The sequence below is a fragment of the Hordeum vulgare genome, chromosome 4H (assembly GCF_904849725.1).
Source record: "Hordeum vulgare subsp. vulgare chromosome 4H, MorexV3_pseudomolecules_assembly, whole genome shotgun sequence".
In the NCBI taxonomy this organism is placed as follows: Eukaryota; Viridiplantae; Streptophyta; class Magnoliopsida; order Poales; family Poaceae; genus Hordeum; species Hordeum vulgare.
The window spans coordinates 3,590,796-3,604,548 of NC_058521.1; positions in this window are offsets into that span (position 1 = coordinate 3,590,796).

Here is a 13,753-nt window from a genome sequence, read left to right on the forward strand (position 1 = left end):
GATCCGTTTGCTGCGACCAGATGATGGAGCCCAGGAGATGGAGATTCCCGCCGCCGACGACTGCTACCCCGACGGTGCCTACTACTACGTGGAGGCCGCTGATGATCAGGAGTAGTTAGGAGGTTCCCAGGCAGGAGGCCTCGCCTCGTTCGATCGTTGTATCTTTTGTGCTAGCCTTCTCTAAGGCACCCCATGTTTTATGTTTGTACTCAGATATTTGTTGCTTCTGCTGACTCGTGTGTTTTTCGAGCTTTCGTATTCTAGCCCTCGAGGCCCCTGGCTTGTAATATGAAGCTGATGTTATTTTATTTGTGTCTAGAGTTGTGTTGTGATATCTTCCCGTGAGTCCTTGGGTTTGATCGTACGCATTTGCGTGTATGATTAGCGTATGATTAAATCGAGGGCGTCACAAGTTGGTATCAGAGCCGGCTGCCTGTTGGTAGCCCCCTTTCCAACTCCTTGGCCGAAGTTGAGTCTAGTGTTTGAAAAACTTTACTAACACTGATGTTGTGGGTTACGGGCTCACATCTCAATTGGGTGGTATTAGTATCTTTTACTCCTTTTCTATACTCTGGGCTCTACTTTCTCTTCTCTTTCGGGTCAAAGATTTTACTAACTGTAACATTAGGTTCTCGAATCACATCGATCCGGAGCGCTGGACTATCTACTCTTTTTCCCCTGAATATGTATTACACACACTGTCATTGACATCCGTCAATCTTATTTTCAGATGCGTCCCGCAAGACAGCACGTGCGTCTGACACAGGCCACCGAGACGACTGGGTTCCCGGCCATTTTGGTCGATCTCCTGACCAGGCTGGGATATCGCTGGTACCCCGAGTACACTGTGTTCAAGGATTTCCGCGAGTACAACCAGTACCAGTACCAGGCTGAGGTTCGCATCTTCGACAAGAGGGGCGGCGAGACCCTCGAGCGCCACGTGTTCTGTGGTATTGGAGTGTCGGTCGAGATGGCCGTCCATGATGCGGCCTACATCGCCATCACCCGTCTCCGTGGAGCGTACCCTCACCTGGAGGAGAGCCCTTTCAGATACATCCCGCATGCTCCTGCTGGGGATGAGACTGGGTCTGATCTCACTGCCTACGCTTCTGACGTTCGGGAGCGCAACGACCGTTCCTACGTCGCTATTTGCGCCCCCTACGTGACGCGTCGCTACGACGCACGGATTCTCGTGCAGTACACTGAGGCAATGGATCGTGCTTTCCGAGCTCTGACTGTGGAGCTGTATGCTACGCGCGCTCGTCTTTACGACGCGTTGACAGAGCTACAGCCGTCACACTGTCCGAGGGTTCCACCTATGCGCATTCGCGAGCCGAGCAGGACAGAGCTACCATCAGCTCTCGAGTGGACTGATGTTGGGGGTAGAACCCCTGCACTTGGACCTCAGCTGCTCGACTGGATGCGGTACCCTCACCAGAGTCACAACGGGACACAGGGTCATGTCCCTACCTTCTATCACCGCCAGCTACCAGGATTCGATCGTCCTCTCCGACGTTGATGTAGCCTTATCGCTACATCTCGTTGTAGTACTCTTCCACCGCGTGCCTGCGCGCCGCCTAGTGAGTCCAGGGTATCGTCTAATGCGTCCGCGCTATCGCCAAATTTCGAATTTGTAATCGTTAGTCTGTAATCGAACTTATGTACGGGTCTGTATGTCGAACTCAACTACTATGTAGTATCTATCGCATTTCCCTTTCATTATGCTTAATCACTTCATGAATGCGTGCGATGCCTTTGAAATTACTTTAAGCTAAACTACCCCTGCTAAATATTTAACAGGATGGTTAGACCAGCTGGCCGCTCGCGTGGCCCTGCCAACGATGCACCACCCCCGCCTCCTGAGTATATGGCGGGGATGATCCAACAGTTTGAGCTGAACCGCCAGTTTATGCAAGTGCTCATGGATCAGTTCCAAAGGCCGAACATGAACCAACCGCAAGGCGTGACACTGCAAGACTTCTGCCGTCTCAACCCTGCAATCTACAGCAGCTCAACTCAGCCTCTAGATGCTGATGACTGGCTCCGTGACATTTCTTATGAGTTGGAGTCTGCCAATGTGCCCCTGGCGAGCTATGTCAACTTTGCCGCCTAATTTTTGAAGGGTCCCGCTGCTCAATGGTGGGACAGCCACAGGCTCTCTCAGCCCGATGGAACTATCATCACTTGGACACAGTTCAAGGCTGCTTTCCATGCTCGATACATTCCCCAGGGAATCATGGACCGGAAGAAGCCTGAATTCCGCAACTTGGTCTAGGGCAACAAGACTGTGGATGCTTATCAGCGGGAATTTCTGGAATTATCTCGCTATGCTGAAGAAGACATTGCGACTGATGCACGCAGGCAGGAGAAGTTCCGTGAAGGCCTCCACCCTGATATCAAGCTGACACTCCTCGTTCAGGACTATGCTGACTTCGCCACCCTGGTGAACAAGGCTATTCAGGTTGAGACTGGTCTGCAGGAATACAAAGATAGCAGCAAGCGCAACCGTGACATGGGCTCATCTTCGGGCTCATCTGCACAGAAGCGGAAGATCTGGATTCCCAACAACATGTACCATGCACCTGCTCCTACTCCGCGGTCGTCCTATGCTGCACCTCGCCTGCCTCCACCACCTAGGCAGCCAAGGCTTCCAGCTCCACCGCCTCGAGTTCCTCCTTCCCGTCCTGAGAACGGGCTGTGCTTCAAGTGTGGCCGTCCAGGTCATCGTGCTAGAGACTGCAGGCAGAATCCGAATCAGCTGACACTTCCCGCAATTGGCAGTGGCAACAAACAGAACCGCAACTTCAACACTAAGCCTGCTTATGTTCGTGGTCAGGCCAACAACATTGATATGGGTCAAGCTCAAGACCAGCCTGCTACCGTGATGGGTACACTTCTCGTTAACTCAGTACCTGCTTCTGTATTGTTTGATACAGGAGCATCGCATTCCTTTATGTCAGAAAATTTTGCATACATGCATGACATTAGGAGCGAAGAGATGAACATCCCGATAGTGGTAAACACCCCTGGGGGCGAATGCCGAACCTCTGTGGTTTGCCCCCATGTTCCAGTTGAAATTGAAGGATTAGAATTCCATGCCAACCCCATCCTACTAAAGTCATCCAACATTGATCTCATATTGGGGATGGACTGGTTGAAAGCTCATACGGCATCGATCGTTTGTGCCACCAAGACCGTCCACCTCCTACACCCTTCAGATGAAGTAATAAGCTACCATGCGCATCTCGTCCGTAATGCTGAGGCACGGCTGTATGCTTTGAATGCATTAAATGCGTCGCCTCTTGAAGGGATTGAAAACATACCAGTGGTCCGAGAATTTCAAGATGTCTTTCCAGAAGAACTTCCGGGGATTCCCCCTGCTCGAGCTGTCGAGTTTGTCATTGACTTGGTACCCGGTACCACTCCTATTGCCAAGCGTCCTTATAAAATGCCGCCACATGAACTCCTTGAACTTAAGCAAGAAATTGACAACTCGCTCCGTCTGGGTTTCATCCGTCCGAGTTCCTCTGCTTAGGGAGCACCTTCTCTCTTTGTTAAGAAGAAGGATGGGACAAATCGATTGGTCCAAGACTATCGTCCTATCAACCAGGCCACTATTCAGAACAAATATCCTCTCCCTCGGATAAATGATTTGTATGATCAACTTGCTGGTTCCACCGTTTTCTCTAAGCTCGACTTGAGATTGGGATACCACCAGATCCGTGTTCGCAAGGAGGATATTCCAAAGACCTCCTTTGTTACTCGATATGGATCATACGAGTACACCGTCATGTCCTTCGGCTTAACCAATGCACCGGCAACCTTCTCTCGATTGATGAATTATATATTCATTGACTACCTCGACAAATTTGTCGTGGTATATCTGGATGATATTCTGGTGTTTTCGAAGAACAAAGAAGAGCATGCTGAACATCTTCGTCTTGTACTGGATAAGCTTCGGGAGCATAAACTCTATGCGAACTATTCCAAATGTGAGTTCTGGCTAGACGAAGTGACTTACCTTGGTCATGTGATTTCCAAGGATGGTATTGCGGTCAACCCCGAACGAATTCAAGCTATTCTTGACTGGACTCCCCCGAAGAATGTCAAGCAAGTCAGAAGTTTTCTCGGACTCGCCAGCTATTGCCGTCGATTCGTCGAGAACTTCTCCAAGATTGCGAAGCCCTTAACCAACCTGCTTCACAAAGGTGTTAAGTATGAATGGACTGATAAATGTCAGGAAAGTTTCCAGGCGCTCAAGGACAAACTGACGTCCGCTCCAGTACTTGCTCCTCCAGATACGAAAAGGGATTTTGTCATATACTGTGATGCTTCTCGTCAAGGAATAGGTTGTGTCCTAATGCAGGATCGCAAGGTGATCGCTTATGCTTCACGTCAACTGCGTGCTCATGAAGAGAACTACCCAGTTCATGATCTCGAGCTTGCCGCAGTCATTCATGCATTGAAGGAATGGCGACAATACCTTGTCGGTAATCGCTGTGAAATCTACACCGACCATCAAAGTCTGAAGTACTTGTTCACTCAACCGGAGCTGAACCTGCGTCAACAAAGATGGATGGAGCGTATAGCAGATTTTGACTGTAGTATATCATATACCCCTGGCAAGGCTAATGTAATGGTTGATGCCTTAAGTCGCAAGTCATACTGCAACCACCTCCAGGTTCATCAGGTTCACGATCATCTGCAAGAGGAATTTCGTAAGCTGAACCTCCACCTTGTTCCTCAGGGTTACCTTGTTCCCCCTCCTGAAGATTGTCAAAAGATGAACCTTCGTGTTGTTAATCAGGGTTCCCTCAGTAACCTAGTGGTTGAACCAGATCTTGTGAGCTCCATAAAGAATCTGCAAGACTTTGACGATGATGTCGACAGGATTAAGAGCTATATTGCGAAGGGTAAACCCTCCTTTTTCACTGTTGATGAAGGTGGCGCCTTGTATTTCAAGGGTCGCCTATTCGTCCCAAATAAGAAGGAAAATCTCAGGATGACTGGGAAGGTGATGGAAGAAGCTCATGACACACCATTGTCTATTCATCCGGGTAGTACCAAGATGTACCAAGACATCCGGCAAAGATTCTGGTGGCCCAATATGAAACAAGACATTGCACGCTATGTGGCAGAATGTGATATATGTCGGCGTATCAAAGCAGAACACCAAAAGCCTGCTGGAACTCTGCAGCCTATCTCTATTCCTGAGTGGAAATGGGACCATGTTCAAATGGACTTTGTCACTGGTTTTCCCAGATCTCAGAAAGGTAATGATGCTATTCTTGTCGTCATTGATCGACTGTCCAAAGTTGCACATTTCCTGGCCGTCAAAGAAACGATTAATGCTAGTCAGCTGGCAGATCTTTCTATGTCAAGAGTTGTTTCACTTCACGGTATTCCGTTGGTAATCAGTTCGGACCGTGGCAGCTTGTTCACTTCAAAATTCTGGGAAAGTTTTCAGAAGGCTATGGGGACTCATCTGTCCTTCAGCACTGCATTTCATCCTCAATCCCAGGGACAAGTTGAACGAGTCAACCAAATTCTCGAGGACATGCTTCGAGCTTGTGTCATTTCTTTCGGTAAGAAATGGGAGGAATCTCTCCCGTATGCCGAGTTCTCTTACAACAATAGCTATCAAGCTAGTCTGAAGATGGCCCCTTTCGAAGTATTGTATGGGCGAAGGTGTCGAACTCCTCTGAATTGGTCAGAAACTGGGGAACGATCACTCTTTGGTCCGGATATTATTCAACATGCCGAAGATCAAGTCCGCATTATTCATGAGAATCTGAAGGCTGCTCAGTCTCGTCAGAAGAGTCAGTATGACCGTCATCATCAAGATATGGTCTATCAACCTGGCGAAAAGGCTTATCTTCGTGTCACACCAATGAGAGGTGCACACCGTTTCGTAATCAAGGGCAAGTTAGCTCCTCGTAATATTGGTCCTTTCACTGTTCTCGAAAGGCGTGGAAGAGTGGCTTATCAATTGGAACTGCCGGCGAACCTTTCTCAGGTTCACGATGTCTTCCATGTTTCTCAGCTCCGTCGCTACTTCAAGGACCCTATTCGAGCAGTGGATCACGATATGCTTGAACTACAACAAGACCTCTCTTATAAAGAGAATCCGGTCCGCATTCTCGACCAAGCTGAACGTAAGACTCGTCGCAAGGTCACTAAGTTCCTTAAGGTACAGTGGTCAAATCACTCTGAAGATGAAGCCACTTGGGAACGCGAGGATCATCTTCGTGATGAATACCCCGGGCTCTTTCCTTCTACCTCTTAATTCTCGGGACGAGAATTCTTGTTAGTAGGGGAGAATTGTGACATCCTCAACTTTTGCTACAGTAATTATTGTGATTAAGCTACAGTGATCACCCGCTAATGATGCCACGTCATCGAATTTCCATCTCAGACCCGCGTTGATTCGAGCCTATCCGGATTCAAAATTAGAAAGCAAAAGAAAAGGTACTTTATAAGTTCATTACAAATATTAAAAGAATATGTATATGCAAGAGAGAATTAGAGGTATGGATAATAAATTGTAAAAGAAAGTATAAGAAAAGTATTTAAAAAGAAAGTTAAATAGTATATTAAATAATAAAAGATAGAAAAAAAAGAAACCAACCGGCCCAACTGGGCCAAAAGGCCCAGCCGGCCACCCCCCATCCCGCAAACCCTAGCCACCCCCCCCCCCCCCCGGCGAGGGAGCCGCCACCTCTCCCTCCCCCTCGCTACTCCCTCCCCCCCTGGGCGCCGCCAGCCTCCCCCTCGTGGGGGGCCCCACCCACCCACGCTCTCTCTCTCTCCCGTAACCCTCCCCCACGAGAGCCCCCTCTCTCGGTCCTCTCCCCCACCCCACCGACACATCTCTCCCTCCCCACGATCCCTCCTCTCCCTCCTCTCCCGTCGCCCCAGATCCCTCCTCCTCCTCCCGCCGGCGAGCCCCCACGGCCTCCTCCTCCTCCGGCGGCGAGCCGCCCCCCTCACGGCCTCCTCCTTCCCGCGGCAAGCCCCGGCCCCCCTCGGTCCTCCTTCCCGCGGCGAGCCCCGGCCCCCCCCCCCGGTCCTCCTTCCCGCGGCGAGCCCCGGCCCTCCTTCCCGCCGGCGAGCCCCCCCTCGGCCTCCACCCCGCCGGCAGGGGCCCCGGCCTCCTCGAGGTCCCTCTTGCCGGCCTCACCCACTCCGGCCGGCTCCATCTCCGGGGGCCCCTCCTCATCGGGGCCCCTCTCGGCGAACTTCCGGCCGGCTCCTCCTCGCCGGCACGCCCGTCTTCACCGGAACCGCGTCACCGTCGTCACCTTCACCTTCGTGCGAACTCCGGCTTCATCGGGCCGTCTCGTCACCGTCGGTGAGCCCCTCCTCGGGCTCCTCCCACCATGTCGTTCTCCTCGCCGCCCCGGTTCCGTTCCGGCAAACGAGGCCACGATCCGTCGACGGTAGACTCCGGTAGGAGGGATTGAAGTTTATGTTCTTCTAGGTTGAGTTGGAGCACACAGAGTTCTGTGTCTCTCTATTAGCAGAGAGGGAGATGAGAGTTTTGAGAGAAAGAAAATAGAAAACAAATGTTGTATTCCGTATGTATGTATGTATGTATTTGATACCCGTATTTATGTATGTATTGCGTATATAGATATTGGAGGAATACGATATTTTCGTGTTTATATCTATGGAAAAAATCGAGTAAATGGCCTTGGGTCACTTACCGGTGGGGCCAATACACCCGCTGTCTATGACAGGGAGGCCCCACGCGAGAGTTAATACAAATAATAAAAATAATGTTTTTATTAAATAAATAAATAAATAGATAAAATAATTAATTAATGAGTTTATGAATTAGTTAAATAGATATATTAGTTAAATTAATTAATTAGAATAATTAGAGTATGACACGTGGGTCCCCCACTAAATTAATCTGATTAATTAATAATTAATCTTAATAAAAACTTGTGCCTATGACGTTCGGGACCCGCTGGTCAGTTGACCGGTCAAATGTTGATGTGAGCCTGACATCGCGATGATGTCATAATGGGATTTTATTAAATCATTTAAATCTGTTTTTAATTCCTAAATAATTAATAAAACTTTAAAAATTAATATAAAATAATCCGTAAGTCAGATCAAATTATTTTCAACATGAAAGTTGATCAGCAAAACGAGACGACCCCGGATACACGGTCCATTCGTCTGTCACGCGTCCCTAGCATAGCAAACTTGGAACTTTTCCATCGTTTCCAGTATAACCGATAGTAGCCCGAGACCCGGAAAATATCGTCAGATATTCTTTCGACCCGTCTATGACGGATGTTGCTGCGTTAGCTCATGTCTAGCCTGCATCTTGCCATGTCATGCTTTGTGTTGCACCGTTGCTATTATTTATTGTTTCTTCCCCCTCTTCTTACCGGTAGACCCCGAGACTGACGCTGCTGCCGGGTACATCTACGACCCTGCCGATCAGTCCTTTGCCGCAGAGCAGCAAGGCAAGCAAACCCCCCTTGATCATTCCTATATCGCCTATGTCTTTCTTCCTACTACTTGCATTAGTATTGTGCTACTGTTGTAGTTAGCTCCTATATCTGATGCATAGCCTGTTTTTGGTGAACTGCTACTTTCAGTGCTGTACTTTAAATATGCTTAGTATAGGTGGAGCAGTCATCCCCTCAGACCCCGTAGTCCAGTTGCCCCGCTTGTTTTTCAATCTCGATCTGTGATCGACGAGCCAGACCCGACACAGCACATTCACCCCCCTTCGTTGTACGACGCTATAGGGATACTATCAGGTACCGAGGGTGACACCTCGTTAAGTACTCCTGATGATATCTCTGTAGTATAGCTAGTCGTTCGTGGTTATCGAGGGTGATTCCTCTTTCACCATTCCCGATGACGCCTCTGTCGTGCAACCCCGCGAGTGTGGGACCCACGAGGGTGATTCCTCTAAGCCCACCTTGACGGGTACATCATTCGGAATCCAACGAGGGTGATACCTCTTATTCCCCCGATGTTGCAACCACACAGTTACTTGACCATGTTACTGGGATCATTGGTGATTAGTTGTAAGACGGGTGGATTCCCGTGAGACTGTTGTAAGACGGGTGGATTCCCGTGAGACTGTGTTGCTGGCCTAATTAAAATGCTAATGGATTTGGGTATTTGATCTGGGTTGGTCAGAGACCTTATCGCACTAACCGGCTATGCGGCAAGAATTATGGGTACTCGGCGTCGCGGTATCAGCCGAAGCTTTTCAGATGCCAGCAGTGTAGCGGCGCGCGCCCGAGTGGTCCCGAGATGCATTGCGCTTGTGATTAAGGGATGCTAGGACTGACGTCGGCCGCCCACGCCACGTGCAGGAGCATGAAGGGGAACTGGGCCCACGAACCCTTTGTGCTTAGGATTTAGACTGGCGGGCTGGCCTCTCTGATTAGTCTTAGGTGGGCCTGCGACGTGTCGATATTCCGAGGCCGGGCAGGACCCAGAAAAGTATGTCCGGCAAGAGTGTTATCGAGCGTGACGGGACATGTGGTGCACCTCTGCAGGGATGAAAATTAACTATTCGGATAGCCGTGTCCACGGTTACAGGACGACTTGGAGTTGTGCCCCGATCTTATACAACTACAATTGTTACTTAACTAGAATTAGTTTGCCTCGGGATTGCTTCCTTGCAGGGAGTCGAGGGAGGATCTTTAGGCGTGACCTCACTTTATTATTGCTGCAACAATATGACTATTAATGTTTTACCCCCCCCCCCCCTGTTCTACTCTCGTCTATTGCTGCAAGACCCTGAAGATGCTAGTCTTCGATAGGACAAGGCCTTCTATCTCTATTCTCGCATTGCTGCAGTCAGTCCACATATAACCCCCTTCTTTGATATTGATGCATAATTAGAATAGTTCTGATGTAAGACTTGCGAGTACTTTGGATGAGTACTCACCGCTGCTTTGCTCCCCCCTTGTTCCCTTGATCCGTTTGCTGCGACCAGATGATTGAGCCCAGGAGATGGAGATTCCCGCCGCCGACGACTGCTACCCCGACGGTTCCTACTACTACGTGGAGGCCGCTGATGATCAGGAGTAGTTAGGAGGTTCCCAGGCAGGAGGCCTCGCCTCGTTCGATCGTTGTATCTTTTGTGCTAGCCTTCTCTAAGGCACCCCATGTTTTATGTCTGTACTCAGATATTTGTTGCTTCCGCTGACTCGTGTGATTTTCGAGCTTTCGTATTCTAGCCCTCGAGGCCCCTGGCTTGTAATATGAAGCTGATGTTATTTTATCTGTGTCTAGAGTTGTGTTGTGATATCTTCCCGTGAGTCCTTGGGTTTGATCGTACGCATTTGTGTGTATGATTAGCGTATGATTAAATCGAGGGCGTCACACCTCGTGACGTCCGTGATCTCATCCGGGACTCCGAACAACATTCGGTAACCAACCATATAACTCAAATACGCATAAAACAACGTCGAACCTTAAGTGTGCAGACCCTGCGGGTTCAAGAACTATGTAGACATGACCCGAGAGACTCCTCGGTCAATATCCAATAGCAGGACCTGGATGCCCATATTGGATCCTACATATTCTACGAAGATCTTATCGTTTGAACCTCAGTGCCAAGGATTCATATAATCCCATTTGTCATTCCCTTTGTCCTTCGGTATGTTACTTGCCCGAGATTCGATCGTCAGTATCCGCATACCTATTTCAATCTCGTTTACCGGCAAGTCTCTTTACTCGTTCTGTAATACAAGATCCCGCAACTTACACTAAGTCACATTGCTTGCAAGGCTTGTGTGTGATGTTGTATTACCGAGTGGGCCCCGAGATACCTCTCCGTCATACGGAGTGACAAATCCCAGTCTTGATCCATACTAACTCAACGAACACCTTCGGAGATACCTGTAGAGCATCTTTATAGTCACCCAGTTACGTTGCGACGTTTGATACACACAAAGTATTCCTCCGGTGTTAGTGAGTTATATGATCTCATGGTCATAGGAACAAATACTTGACACGCAGAAAAACAGTAGCAACAAAATGACACGATCAACATGCTACGTCTATTAGTTTGGGTCTAGTCCATCACGTGATTCTCCTAATGACGTGATCCAGTTATCAAGCAACAACACCTTGTTCATAATCAGAAGACACTGACTATCTTTGATCAACTGGCTAGCCAACTAGAGGCTTGCTAGGGACAGTGTTTTGTCTATGTATCCACACATGTAAATGAGTCTTCATTCAATACAATTATAGCATGGATAATAAACGATTATCTTAATACAGGAATTATAATAATAACTATATTTATTATTGCCTCTAGGGCATAATTCCAACAATCTCCCACTTGCACTAGAGTCAATAATCTAGCCCTCACATCATCATGCGAATTACATTGTAATAAATCTAACACCCATACAGTTCTGGTGTTGATCATGCTTTGCCCGTGGAAGAGGTTTAGTCAGCGGGTCTGCTACATTCAGATCCGTGTGCACTTTGCATATATTTACGTCCTCCCCTGCGACGTAGTCGCGGATGAGGTTGAAGCGTTGTTTGATGTGTCTGGACTTCTTGTGAAACCGTGGTTCCTTTGCTAAGGCAATGGCACCCGTGTTGTCACAGAACAAGGTTATTGGATTCAGTGCGCTTGGCACCACTCCAAGATCCGTCATGAATTGCTTCATCCAGACACCCTCCTTAGCCGCCTCCGAGGCAGCCATGTACTCCGCTTCACGTGTAGAATCTGCTACGACGCTTTGCTTGGAACTGCACCAGCTTACCGCACCCCCATTAAGAATAAATACGTATCCGGTTTGCGACTTAGAGTCGTCCGGATCTGTGTCAAAGCTTGCATCGACGTAACCTTTTACGGCGAGCTCCTCTTCACCTCCATACACGAGAAACATCTCCTTAGTCCTTTTCAGGTACTTCAGGATATTCTTGACCGTCATCCAGTGATCCACTCCTGGATTACTCTGGAACCTACCTGCCATACTTATGGCCAGGCTAACGTCCGGTCTAGTGCACAGCATTGCATACATGATAGAACCTATGGCTGAAGCATAGGGGACGGTGCGCATATGCTCTCTATCCTCATCACTTGCTGGGCACTGAGTCTTACTCAATCTCGTACCTTGTAAAACTGGCAAGAACCCTTTCTTGGACTGTTCCATTTTGAACCTCTTCAAAACTTTACCAAGGTATGTGCTTTGTGAAACTCCTATCAGGCGTTTTGATCTATCCCTGTAGATCTTAATGCCTAGAATGTAAGCAGCTTCTCCTAGGTCCTTCATAGAGAAACTTTTATTCAAGTAATCCTTTATGCTCTCCAAAAACTCTACGTTGTTTCCAATCAGCAATATGTCATCCACATATAATATTAGAAACGCCACAGAGCTCCCACTCACTTTCTTGTAAATACAAGATTCTCCAACCACTTGTATAAACCCAAATGCTTTGATCACCTCATCAAAGCGTTTGTTCCAACTCCGAGATGCTTGCACCAGTCCATAAATGGATCGCTGGAGCTTGCACACCTTGTTAGCATTCTTAGGATCGACAAAACCTTCGGGTTGCATCATATACAACTCTTCCTTAAGGAAACCGTTAAGGAACGCCGTTTTGACATCCATCTGCCAGATTTCATAATTGAAAAATGCAGCTATTGCTAACATGATTCTGACGGACTTAAGCATCGCTACGGGTGAGAATGTCTCATCGTAGTCAACTCCTTGAACTTGTGAAAAACCCTTTGCCACAAGTCGAGCTTTACAAACGGTTACATTGCCGTCAGCGTCTGTCTTCCTCTTAAAGATCCATTTGTTCTGAATAGCCTTGCGGCCCTCAGGTAGTACTTCCAAAGTCCACACTTTGTTCTCATACATGGATCCTCTCTCGGACTTCATGGCTTCTAGCCATTTGTTGGAATCTGGGCCCACCATTGCTTCTTCATAATTTGCAGGTTCATTGTTGTCCAACAACATGATTGATAAGACGGGATTACCGTACCACTCTGGAGCAGCACGTGGTCTCGTCGACCTGCGTGGTTCGACAGAAACTTGAACCGGAGTTTCATGATCATCATCATTAACTTCCTCCTCAACCGGCGTCGCAACGACAGAGGTTTCCCCTTGCCCTGCGCCACCATCCAGAGGGATGAGAGGTTCGACAACCTCGTCAAGTTCTATCTTCCTCTCACTCAATTCTCTCGAGAGAAACTCCTTCTCGAGAAAAACTCTGTTTTTTGCAACAAACACTTTGTCCTCGGATTAGAGATAGAAGGTGTACCCAACTGTCTCTTTTGGGTAACCTATGAAGATGCACTTTTCCGCTTTGGGTTCCAGCTTTTCAGGCTGAAGCTTTTTGACATAAGCATCACATCCCCAAACTTTAAGAAACGACAACTTTGGCCTTTTGCCATACCAAAGTTTGTATGGTGTCGTCTCAACGGATTTTGATGGTGCCCTATTTAAAGTGAATGCAGCTGTTTTTAATGCATAACCCCAAAACGATAACGGCAAATCGGTAAGAGACATCATAGATCGCACCATCTCTAATAAAGTACGATTACGACGTTCGGACACACCATTACGCTGTGGTGTTCCAGGCGGTGTCAACTGTGAAACAATTCCACATTGTCTTAAGTGAGCACCAAACTCGAAACTCAGATATTCACCCCCACGATCAGACCGTAGGAACTTGATCTTCTTGTTACGATGATTTTCAACTTCACTCTGAAATTGCTTGAACTTTTCAAATGTTTCAGACT